The sequence below is a fragment of the Microcebus murinus genome, chromosome 14 (genome assembly GCF_040939455.1).
Source record: "Microcebus murinus isolate Inina chromosome 14, M.murinus_Inina_mat1.0, whole genome shotgun sequence".
Taxonomy (NCBI): domain Eukaryota; kingdom Metazoa; phylum Chordata; class Mammalia; order Primates; family Cheirogaleidae; genus Microcebus; species Microcebus murinus.
In genome coordinates this window covers 79,220,788-79,233,982 of record NC_134117.1, presented here as the reverse complement: position 1 = coordinate 79,233,982, position 13,195 = coordinate 79,220,788, and the positions used below count along the sequence as shown (strand labels likewise).

Below are 13,195 nucleotides of genomic sequence, written 5' to 3'. Positions count from 1 at the left end.
GGGGCGGGGTGCGGAATGCGCCGCTGCGGGGAGCCGCCGCGCCCTGCCAGGAGGAGGGACCGCGGGCGGGAGGGCGTGGCTGGAGTGCGGGCGGCGAGGTCGCGGAGGGCGGAGGGCTGCCCGCGTCCGTCCCGGAGCGGGGTGCAGAGGACGCTGGGGGAGCGTCCTTGAGAAAGGGGAGAAGGTGCTCGCCCGGCGTGGTGGCGTCCGCAGGCCCCGCCGCTCGGGGGCCGAGGGATCGCGGGCGCCCGGAGCTCGAGGCTGCAGGGAGCCGAGATGGCGCCGCTGCACTCTAGCCCGGGCCACAGAGCGGACTCTGACTCAAAAAAAAAAAACAGCAAAAAAATCCTAGAGGCGCCCCGGGGCGCGGGCCACCGGAAGCCCTCTGGAGCCCCTCCGAACCCCGCCTTGCGTGGCGGCCCCTGCCGGCCGCGGCACGGCCCGCGCTCAGCCCGGCGCCCGGCTGGGAGTGGGGCTTTGTGGGCGCAGCGCGGGCGCGCGCGTCCTCCCGGCGCGTCCCAGGCCCACCTCGCGCCGGGCGTCACGTGCAGTCTCGCCCTGCTCTCAGGCTGCCACACGCCCTTTCCAGCCCCCAAGCAGGCGCCACGGTCCCCCGGCCCTGTGGGCGACCTCTGCGGCGTGGAAGGCCCCGCAGCGCCTGCAGTTTAAGTCTCGGTGTCCAATTACAGGATTGCTCCTGTGGTGTGGCTGGCGACAGCACCCTCGGAGCCTGGGCTATCGCGGTGGGAGAACGCAGGGACTGATGGGCCGCGCCTGGGGGCGACGCAGGGTGGAGGGGGTGTTAGCCCCGGAGGGCCGGGCTAGGCCCTAGAGTTGGGCTGCCGGTTCCCAGGGGAAAAGAGCTCGCCTCTTTCCTTCCTCAGCCTGAGGAGTGGGATAGGTAGCCATGGGTGGGAGTCTCCCTCCAGGCTCCCCTGTGTGGGATTACTAGTTGTGCCTCAGAGACCCCCTTCCCAGGGCCTATGGGGGAGGGTGATGTCAGTCACAATTCCTTTGCTTATCACCGTCTCCTAGGTGAGGGGCTGCTGGGGGGAAAACCAGAGAAAGCAGAGTATTTTCCACTTAATTGAGGACTTACTATGTGACACACACTGTTTGAAAGACTTCACATGTTAACCCAATTAACTTTCCCAGCAACCTATGAGGTGGGGGACTCCATGGTCCCCTCTGCACAGGACTGAGGTTCCCACAGGCTAACAGACTGGCAGCCTCGCAGCTAGCAAGTCCTGCTCCTGAGCCGCACTTGTGAAGGATTGGGCTTATCTGGTATTTACCGCCACCTGAGAAAGAGCTCAGGGATTGTGCCTACTTGGTGACTGTACATCCTCCCCACATTTTTATTTATTTTTCACATTTTTATTTAAAAATCTTTTTTTTTCTGGTGCAACTATCTTTCATACTTATTACAGAAAACTTGAACATTACTCAGAAGGTAAACCAATTTGTAACCCAACACCCAAAAATAATTAAGGTGAAAAGTTTGATAGAGTCTTTCAGATCATCTTTTACCTCTTATACCTGGATCAGACTCAAGTTATTTTAGAATCCAAAGGTGAGGACTGGGGAAAGGACATTTCTGACTTGAAATCATACTTTTATATTATTAATTTTTAAATTATTTATTTATTTATTTATTTATTTTGAGACAGAGTCTCACTCTGTTGCCCAGGGTAGAGTGCCATGGCATCATCCTAGCTCACAGCAACCTCAAACTCCTGGGCTCAAGCAATCCTCCTGCCTCAGCCTCCCAAGTAGCTGGGACTACAGGCACACAACACCATCCCAGCTAATTTTTTCTATTTTTGGTAGGGACGGGGTCTTGCTCTTGCTAGGCTGGTCTGGAACTCCTGAGCCCAAACGATCCATTGGCCTTGGCCTCCTAGTGTGCTGGGATTACAGGCGTGAGCCACTGTGCCCAGCCCATTTTAATTTTTTTAAGATGGGGTCTTGTTATATTATCCAAGCTGGTCTTGAATTCCTTGGCTCAAGCAATCCTCCTGCCTCAGCCTCCCGAGTAGCTGGAACTACAGAGTTGTACCACCATGTCCAACTAATTTTTCTATTTTTGTTGACATGGGGTTTCATTATGTTGCCCAGGCAGATCTTAAACTTCTGGCCTCAAGCAGGCCTCCTGTCTTGGCCTCTCAATGTGCTAGGATTATACATGAGCCACTCCATCTGGCCTATTATTACTATTTTATTGTATAGTAAGGGCTCATTTATACTTAAATCCAATTCTGGACTTTGTAATCTATTAAATTGATCTATTTTTAAATTTCTGTGCCTGAACCTCTTTTTTCAATTAAAAAAAACCTTCACATTTTAGATAATTATAGATTCATGGCAATTGTAAAAATAATACAGAGAAGCTGGGTGTGGTGGTGTGTGCCTCTAGTCCCAACTACTTAGGAGGCTGAGACAAAAGGATCACTAGAGCTCAGGAGCTGGAGACTAGCCTGGGCAACAGAGTGAGACCCTGTCTCAAAAATAATAAAATACAGAAGGACCCCCTCCTATGGTAACTTCTGGCATAAGACACAGCACAGGCCGGGCGCGGTGGCTCACGCCTGTAATCCTAGCACCCTGGGAGGCCAAGGCGGGCAGATTGCTCGAGGTCAGGAGTTCGAAACCAGCAGAAGCTAGAGCGAGACCCCATCTCTACTATAAATAGAAATTAATTGGCCAACTAATATATATAGAAAAAATTAGCCGGGCATGGTGGCACATGCCTGTAGTCCCAGCTACTCGGGAGGCTGAGGCAGCAGGATGGCTTGAGCCCAGGAGTTTGAGGTTGCTGTGAGCTAGGCTGACGCCACGGCACTCACTCTAGCCTGGGCAACAAAGCGAGACCCTGTCTCAAAAAAAAAAAAAAAAAGACACAGCACAGTGTGACAACCTGAATTTTACTTATTTTATTTTTTTAGAGACTTGTCTCATATACCCAGGCTGGTCTTGAACTCTTGGCCCCAAGAGATCCTCCCTCTTTGGCCTCTCAAAGTTCTAGGATTACAGACACGAACCACCTCGCCCATACTCATTTGTGCTTCATCACGTATCGTGACCACTGCTCCAGTCGAGAGAAAGCAGAGCTCCTCGCAGGGATCCCTCACGCCTCCCGCTCACAGACGCTCCCACAGACCTTCCCCTGGCAATCGCTAACCTGTTCTCTATCGCTGTAGTTTTGTTATTTCAAGAATTTATACAGGCCGGGCGTGGTGGCTCACGCCTGTAATCCTAGCTCTCTGGGAGGCCGAGGCGGGCGGATTGCTCGAGGCTGGGAGTTTGAAACCAGCCTGAGCGAGACCCTGTCTCTACTAAAAATAGAAAGAAATTAATTGACCAACTAAAAATATATATACAAAAAATTAGCCAGGCATGGTGGTGCATGCCTGTAGTCCCAGCTACTCGGGAGGCTGAGGCAGGAGGATCGCTTGAGCTCAGGAGTTGGAGGTTGCTGTGAGCTAGGCTGACGCCACGGCACTCACTGTAGCCTGGGCAACAAAGTGAGACCCTGTCTCAAAAAAAAAAAAAAAAGAATTTATACAAATGGAATCACACTAAATGTCCTTTTAAGATTGGCCTTTTTCACTTGGCATAATTCTCTGGAGGTCCATCCAGGCTGCTGTGTGAATCGATAGTTTGCTTCTTTTTGTTGCAAGGAAAACAATAATAAGCTTTATTCTAAGACCCGTGGCTTGAAAACACTGTAAAATTTCTGTTTCCCAGCAAGTAGCAGTATTTTACCCACGATTTTTTTGTAAAATGCTATAAAACCCAGGGTAAGAAGTGAGGCTAGCAGTTAACATGAGAGGGCAGCGGGCTGTCCCGGGGATCACTGGTTAGGCCCTGTGCCCAGCTCTGTGGAAGCATTGCTCAGTCCCAGCCCAGCCATCTGAGGAGTGTTCTTAAGACAAGGTCGAATCAACTCTGTTCAAAATGCACCAACGGGCAAGGTGTGGTATAATCCCAGCACTTTGGGAGGAGGATTTCTTTTTTTTTTTTTGAGACAGAGTCTCACTTTTGTTGCCCAGGCTAGAGTGAGTGCCATGGCGTCAGCCTAGCTCACAGCAACCTCAAACTCCTGGGCTCAAGCGATCCTCCTGCCTCAGCCTCCCAAGTAGCTGGGACTACATGCATGTGCCACCATGCCCGGCTAATTTTTTGTATATATATTTTTAGTTGGTCAATTAATTTCTTTCTATTTTTAGTAGAGACGGGGTCTTGCTCAGGATGGTTTCGAACTCCCAACCTTGAGCAATCCGCCCGCCTCGGCCTCTCAGAGTGCTAGGATTACAGGCGTGAGCCACCGCGCCCGGCCGTGGGAGGAGGATTTCTATTTCCTTTTTTTTTTTTTTTTTTTTTTTTTCTTTTTTTTTCTATACAACATATCCAGGTAATATTTCCTTTTTTTTTTTAAACAGACCTGGCTTACAAGAAATGGAAGAGGACTCTTTAAGGCCTGGAAATTGAAACCAGCCTGGGCAACACAGTGAGACTACCATCTCTACAAAAAATTTTTTTAAAGTTAGCCGAGCATAGTAGTGTGCATCTGTAGTCCTGGCTATTTGGGAGGCCAAGGCAAGAAGATTGCTTGAGCCCAGGAGTTCCAGTCTTCAGTGAGCTATGACGGTGCGTCTGCCCTCTAGCCTAGGCCATAGAGTGAGATCCTGTCTCAAAAAACAAAAACAGGTCTGGCACAGTGGCTCATGCCTTTACTGCTAGCTCTTCGAGAGCTGAGGCAGGATTGCTTGAGCCCAGGAGTTTGAAGTTGCCGTGATGCCGCTGCACTGTGGCCCAGGCGATAGAGGGAGACACCGCTACAAGAGAAAAACAAGAAAGAAAGAAAGAAAGAAAAACAAACCAAAGTACTATTAAAAAAAAAAAGATAAGGTCATACAATGACCAAAAAGATAAGGTCATTGGGGTGGGCTCTAATCCAGTGACTGGTGTCCTGATAAGAAGAAGGAGATTTGGACACAGGAGAAGGCCAGGTGATGATGGAGGCGCAATTGGGGTGCTGCTGCTGTAAGCTCAGGACACCAGGTGGCTGGCAGCCATCAGAAGCTAGGGAGAGGCAAGGAAGAATTCTCCAGAGACTCAGCGAGAGAGAGAGCACAACCCTACTTATACCTTGGTTTGGACTTCTTGCTTCCATAACTGTGAGAAAATAAATTTCTGTTATTTTAAGCCACCTAGTTTTTGGTACTTTGTTACAGCAGCCCTAGGAAACTGGTATACTATATAAAATGAATGGAACTTTAGAACTAGAAGTTCCTAACTAAAGTTAAGAACATAACTGATGTCTAACTATTGTTAGACTTAGCTGAAGAGAATTCATGAATTGAAAAGTAGACATGAATAAAAATCAGGATAACATAAGAAAGAAAATGCATTAAATAAAATTAAATAATAATGATTTAAAAAATAAACCGGCCAAGCACGGTGGCTAAAACCTATAATCCCAGCACTCTAAGAGGCTGAGGTGGGTGGATGGTTTGAACTCAGGAGTTCAAGACTAGCCTGAACAAGCATGAGATCCCGTCTCTACTAAAAATAGAAATTAGTTGGACAACTAAAACTATATATATAGAAAAAATTAGCCGAGCATGGTGGCACATGCCTGTAGTCCCAGCTACTCGAGAGGCTGAGGCAGGAGGATTGCTTGAGCCCCGGAGTTCAAGGTTGCTGTGATCTAGGCTGACTCCACAGCACTCTAGCTTGGGCAACAGAGCAAGACTCTGTCTCAGAAAAAAAAAAAAAGTGAGACCCCCAACTCTACCAAACAGAAAAATTAGCCGGGCATGGTGGCGCATGCCTGTAGTCCCAGCTACTGGGGAGGCTGAGGTGGGAGCCTCACTTGAGCCCGGGAGTTTGAGGTTGCTGTGAGCTAGGCTTGCACCACTGCACTATAACTGGGATGAAAAAGTGAGACTCTGTCTCAAAATAAATAAATAAAAAAAATATTAAACCTGAAGTAGGCCGGGCGCGGTGGCTCAAGCCTGTAATCCTAGCACTCTGGGAGGCCGAGGTGGGTGGATTGCTCGAGGTCAGGAGTTTGAAACCAGCCTGAGCAAGAGCAAGACCCCATCTCTACTATAAATAGAAAGAAATTAATTGGCCAACTAATATATATATATAAAAAAATTAGCCGGGCATGGTGGTGCATGCCTGTAGTCCCAGCTACCCGGGAGGCTGAGGCAGAAGGATCACTCGAGCCCAGGAGTTTGAGGTTGCTGTGAGCTAGGCTGACGCCACGGCACTCACTCTAGCCTGGGCAACAAGCGAGACTCTGTCTCAAAAAAAACAAAAAACCTGAAGTAAACGGAAATTTTCCTATTTCACAAAGGGTGTGTATCTAAAAAGCAATAAGCACATTAACAGAAATATTGACAGCTTTCTTTCTGAAATTGGGAATAAGACAAGATGCCCTGTGACCCCCAAATTTCTTTTTTTTTATTTTTCTTTTTTTATTTTAGCGTATTATGGGGGTATAAGTGTTAAGGTTAAACGTGTATTGCTCATGCCCCCCCCCCAAATTTCTTCAGCATCACAGCATTTTCTAATAAGAAATAAACTTATGTGCTCACTTCTGTAGTACATATACTAACAATTGGAGCAATACAGAGAAGATTAGCGTGGCCCCTGCGCAAAGATGACATGCAAATTTGTGAAGCATTCCACATTAAAAAAGAAAGAAAGAAACTTATTAAGAGCAGGCAATCCTTGGGGGATTGGTTCCAGGGCTCCTGCTGTTACCAAATCCAAGGATGCTCAAGACCCTGTGTAAAATGGTGTAGTGTTTGCATATAATCCATACAATTGTCCTGTATGCTTTAAATCATGTCTAGATTATGTGTAATACCTATGAGAAAGTTGATCATTGAGAGGATGGGGAGAAAAAGCACATAACATTGCTCCAAGAATGTAATTCTCTCCAAGTCCAGTGCCTGAAACTGCCTATTGTAACCTGAAACCAGTTTTATCGAATACGCAGTGAAACATCTGCTACAACCATCAGACTAGTTCTAACCACTCCAGTATCACAGCTTGCCAGCTCCCCAAACTTTACTAGTGCCAATGAACTGTCTTTCAAAACAACATGTAACATTATTTCTCTTTTTCTTTCTTTCTTTTTTTTTTTTTTTTCTCATTCTGTTGCCCAAACTAGAGTGCCATGTCATCAGCCTAGCTCACAGCAACCTCAATCTCCTGGGCTCAAGCAATCCTGCTGCCTCAGCCTCCCGAGTAGCTGGGACTACAGGCATGCGCCACCATGCCCGGCTAATTTTTTTTCTATATATTTTTAGTTGGCCAATTAATTTCTTTCTATTTATAGTAGAGACAGGGTCTCAATCTTGCTCAGGCTGGTTTGGAACTCCTGACCTCGAGCGATCCACCCGCCTCAGCTTCCCAGAGAGCTAGGATTACAGGCGTGAGCCACCGTGCCGGGCCTAGAAAGAAATTAATAAAACTGTCACTAGTTGCAAATGACATGATTTTGTATGTAGAAAACTCAAAGAATCTACATTTAAATTATTGGAATAGATAAGTGAATTTTAGCAAGACCATAAAGGTTAATATTAAAACATCCACTTTTTAGTATTTCTATCCCCAGCAACAAACTCTTAAAAAGTAAAAATAAGAGACACCACTTAAAATATAATCAAATACCTAGAAACACCCGGGCCGGGTGGTTCATGCCTGCACTCTGGGAGGCCGGGGCAGGCAGATCGTTTGAGCTCAGGAGTTTGAGATCAGCCTGGGCAAGAGCAGACCCCATCTCTACTAAAAAAATAGAAATTAGCTGGACAACTAAAAATATATAGAAAAAAATTGGCCAGGCACAGTGGCGCATGCCTGTAGTCGCAGCTACTCGGGAGACTGAGACCGAAGGATTGTTTGAACCCAGGAGTTGGAGGTTGCTGTGAGCTAGGCTGACACCATGGCACTCTAGCCCTGGAAACAGAGTGAGACTCTTGTCTCAAAACAAACAAACAAACAAAAAAAAAACACCCCAATATCTAGGAAGAAACCAAATGTACTATGTGCAAGAATTTTTTTTTTCTTTTTATTTTTTTAACTTTTTTAAACGCCAGTCAAATTTAGCTGTGGGGGTTTGAATACCAACTTTAGTGACACTAATGTTAGTAAGTTCTGATAATCCACTACCATCGGACCAGCCTGTGCAAGAATTTTTACACAAAAACTAAAAACAAAACTGAGATGCCATGAGGCTTGCTGCCTCTGCCAGCACCTAAGTCACGATGGTGGTGTGCGGGGGCTTATCTCCCTGCTCCGGGCTGGTCTCTGCTGAGTACCCAGGAGCCACTTTTGGAATGATAACTAGCTCTGTCCTGCAGAAGACACGGCCTGATTCAGAACACTCAAGGTTTGGGCTATGAATGTCTACTGAGACCTGTCAGGGACACCACCTGGAATCATTTATGAACACAGGTACCTCTATGCTGGGGCCTGCTCCTCTGACATTTGTAGCAGGTGGCAGAGCAGCTGGCAGAACCCTTGTAGCCTTCTGGTCACCTGATAATTGGGCAGAAGCAGTATTTTCACGTGTAACAGAAGCTTTCTCCAAAATCCAAAAAGTCCTACTTACCCAAAATTATGTCTCTTTTTTAGTGATACAAGTTGTAAGGTGTGGTGGGGCTGATGGTAGTGGGTTATACTGATTAACATTAGTGGCTGGTGGAAAGGTATCTTGTGATTGTTCAGTTAGAGATGGAACTCCTTTTGTTCTACTCTTTCCCCTCTTCTCACTACTGCACTTGACCAGTCTTTAAAAAAGAAACGAAAAACTTTTCAACATTAGTGTCATTAAAGTTGGAATACAACTGCTAAATTGAACTAATTTTTAAGTTGCAAGATGCAGTATTTTGACCTTTACTTTGGAGGAAATGCCCCAGTTAGGCTCAAGACCACCGATTGGCAAACATATCCTGTAGAGTCAGATAGTAAATATTTAAATATTTTAGGTTTTGTGGGCCATGTGGTCTCTGATGCAACTACTCATCTCTCTGCCCGTTGCAGCACAAAGGTGGCTGCAGACAACACGTAAACAAATGGGCATGGCTGTGTACCAATAAAATTTACTTACAAAGTCAGGCAGCAGGCCAGATTAGGCTCACAGACCTTAGTTTGCCAGCCCCTGCCCATGACTATAGACTCTAAGCACTCTTCTTACCTCTAGGGATCATGTCTTCCTAGCACACCCAGCATCCTTGCTGCGTCCTCCCCACCAAGTCTAATTTGTATGTCGCCGATTTAGTTAGTCATTGCCAGGTGATCAATGTCTCTCCAGACTGTACTGCAACATACAGAAGTTAACAGAATTCTGGAGAAGACAGGGAATGTATTTCACTGTCCATGTTGTAAGAAGGCAAAATGTTTAATCTACTTAATGCTGATGAAAAAGAATGATTCACTACGACAGTAGCTGCCAAAGTGTCAGAGGCTTGTTGATCTATACTGGAAGAACTGCAGCTGTGATTAGTAATGACTTGGTTAAGTTCCTGGTCATCTGCTATCACCTGCTAAAATCGATCTGGTTTCTTGTTGGAACCAGACAGGCAAATTAAAACAGCGTATGATGCTTGCTTTTTTTGTCCACATGTGTGGCTCCAACCCATTACAGCGCCTCTCATCTTGGTGCCTTAGATGAGGAGCACCATTCCAGTGGTTCCTCTTGGCCTTCTGTACCACTGTGACTCTGACTCCACAAGGCAGGGACCCAGTGTGGGCTTATCGGCCTAGGGCACCCCGCCCCTCTAACTCACTCAAGGAGATAGCCCGAGGCTCTGCACACTCACTTGACCCAGGTTGAGATGAACATGGCCTTCCTATGCTTCCACTAACAAAGGGGCTACAGTGGCATTCTGGGTCCCCTCGTACTCACCTGAACTCACACCCTATGTCCAATGGCCCTCAAGGGACTAGGGTCATTCACTCCTGGCCCTGGGCTGGGGGGAGGTTCAAGGAATATTTATTTATGTTTTGTACTTTTATTTATTTATTTATTTGAGACAGAGTCTCACTCTGCTGCCCAGGCTAGAGTGCTGTGGCATCAGCCTCACTCACAGCAATCTCAAACTCCTGGGCTCAAGTGATACTCCTGCCTCAGCCTTCTGAGTAGCTGGGACTACAGGCATGCGCCACCATGCCAGGCTAATTTTATATATACTACTAAAAATAGAAGGAAATTAATTGGCCAACTAAAAATATATAGAAAAAATTAGCCAGGCATGATGGCGCATGCCTGTAGTCCCAGGTACTTGGGAGGTGGAGGCAGGATTGCTTGAGCCCAGCAGTTTGAGGTTGCTGTGAACTAAGCTGACACCACAGTACTCTAGCCTGGGCAACAAAAGTGAGACTCTGTCTCAAAAAAAGAAAGAAAGAAATAAAATAATAATAATAATGATGATGTCAAGCCCTCCCTCCACTTCAATTGATGGCTTCTGGGTCTGAGACTTGATTCTCTTCCGGTAATAAATAGAACAAGATCCTGGCGTTCAATAGAAGTGGCCAAATCAGCTTTTTGCTCCTAGTTTACCCACTTTGGCTATTTAAACCAAGCAATACTCTTGCTATTGGCCTTTGTCACAGACCAGGGCTGGTCAAGGCTGCCCACTACAGCTTACCTCACATCTGATGATTGACACTACCTGTGTCTCATCTGGAATCCTGTCATCCATTTTTTCCCTATGGCCAACACTGGTTGAGAGAACAGCTTCCAGTAAGTTTTTCAAAATGGTGGTGAGTGTTCTTAAGTCCTTCCAGGGACAGACTTACCTGGTGTTTTCTCTGACAATCCTGCATGCCCTCCTGTGGAGGGATGATCTTTGAAGGGTGGTTCTAGCAGATGATAAACTGAGCAATTTGCTCAGAATTCCCAAATTTTGACACACAAGGGATGTCTCATTTCAATCCAGTTTCATATTCAACCCTCCTGCAGCATCCCTAAGACCCCCTCATGTGCTACAGGCTCTGTCCATTCTAGCCAGGCCTTGCAGCATTTTGTTAAGTCCATTTCCTTGTTGTTTTTGAGGCAGTCTTACTCTGTTGCCCAGGCTAGAGTGTTGTGGCGTCACCCTAGCTCACAGCAACTTCACACTCCTGGGCTTAGGCGATCCTCCTGCTTCAGCCTCCCGAGTAGCTGGGACTACAGGCATGCACCACCATGCCCGGCTAATTTTTTCTATATGTATTTTTTAGTTGGCCAATTTCTTTCTATTTTCAGTAGAGATGGGGTCTCGCTTTTGCTCAGGCTGGTTTGGAACTCCTGACCTTAAGCAACCTGCCCACCTCGGCCTCCCAGAGTACTAGGATTATAGGCATGAGCCACCGCACCTGGCCAAGTCCATTTCCTTTTGTAGTATGAACTTTTCCCTCTGTGCCATGTTCAGTCCTAATATACTGGTTTTCTGCAACATGGGTCAGATAGTAAATACTAACAGCAAACTTCTAAGGAGCCAGATAATAAACATCTTAGCTTCTGTAGGCCAAAAGGCAAAACTGGTGTTTTCACATTAAACTCGAAATAAGTACAACTTTTTGCACTACAGGTTTACTGATAATGGCATTTTTTTGAGGGAAAGTGTATGTTGCTTAATTGGAGTTCCTGGTTATCAAATTGTAAAACAAGAATTCTAAAACTCAATTCTTGGCCAGGTGTGGTGGCTCATGCCTATAATCCTGGAGATTGAGGTGAGAGGATGGCTTGAGCCCAGCCTAAGCACCATAGTGAGACCTCACTCCTTTCTAAAAAAGAAAAAACTAGCTAGGCATGGTGGCATGTGCCTGTAGTCCCAGCTACTCAGGAGGCTGGGTCAGGTGGACCACTTGAGCCCAGGAGTTTGAGGTTGCAGTGAACAATCCAGTCCAGCCCAGGTAACAGAGGGAGACCACGTCTCAAAGAAAACCAACCACCACCAATAACCATTCTTAGTTTGTGGGCCAAACAGGTGGCAAGCTGGGTTTGGTTTATGTGAAGTTTGCCAATCCATTCGGGAAACAATGAGACTCGGGGCAGACCACAAGGGGGGCATATATCTTATGACTATCACCTACCTCAGGAAGACTTTGATACGGTCTTCCTTTTAACAATAAAGTGCTCCATGGTTGCAGTTCCAGAGATTTCGGGTCACCTAGCACATTTCCCCAACTTTCCTATCCTAGGTTCCTGAAGCCCACTCCTTTCATACATGTACCCTAAATTTAGCAGACTTCCAGGAGTGAAGGTATGCCTTGAGAGTCCACTGCCCTATGAAATCTGAGGTCTCAGCCTCATGGTACCTCAGCCCACGTAAGTGCAATTTCCAAAGCTCCTAAACTGGAACTCTACCTGGGTGGGTTTCTCCAGTCTCCCTCACAACCTGTGGACCTCTGCTTCCCTACTGGTTGCTGTTGCTTGAGCACGGTGGGCCCAAGGTATGGGCAGAGACCCTGGAACAGGGCCTAGAATAAGGGCACAATTCCTGTTGTCTTCCCAGTGCATGTTCCTCATTCTGCCTGTGTCCCTGCACCTTGGCATTCCTTGGTGATGCACCCAGGACAGGCCATCTGATGCAGTACACTGGGGCAAAGGTTGCCAAGGTAAGCTTGGCCTGCAAAGACCAGTGAGGATAGTCTTCCCACACAGACCTAATTTTTTAATGAAACCTTCAGGGGTATAACCAAGAGCATTTTCTTTTTAAAAGCAGAAAACACCAGATGATAAACTGGTAAAATTAGAACATCTAGGTTCCATTATACAGTTATTAAAGACAAGTGGGAAAATGAAGTTGGAAAAATCATATCAAAACATTTTTGCATGGGATTATTATTTTTTTAAGACAGTCTCGCTTTGTTGCCCAGGCTAGTGTGAGTGCCATGGCATCGGCCTAGGTCACAGCAACCTCAAACTCCCGGGCTCAAGCAATCCTACTGCCTCAGCCTCTGAGTAGCTGGGACTACAATGCATGTGCCACCATGCCCAGCTAATTTTTTCTATATGTATTAGTTGGGCAATTAATTTTTCTATTTATAGTAGAGACAGGTCTCACTCTTGCTCAGGCTGGTTTAGAACTCCTGACCTGGAGCAATCCACCCGCCTCGGCCTCCCAGAGTGTGAGAATTATAGGCCTGGGCCACTGCGCCCCACCTACGGATGATTTAAAAAATCATC

The 13,195-nt window shown here is 46.6% G+C and overlaps 1 non-coding gene across 1 annotated transcript; it reads left to right on the top strand.

The window, feature by feature from the left end:
* Positions 1–6,600: 6,600 nt before the first annotated feature.
* On the top strand, positions 6,601–6,708 carry LOC142875763 (U6 spliceosomal RNA). Its single transcript, XR_012923057.1, has one exon. It is a non-coding gene; the product is annotated as a U6 spliceosomal RNA (small nuclear RNA).
* Positions 6,709–13,195: the final 6,487 nt, after the last annotated feature.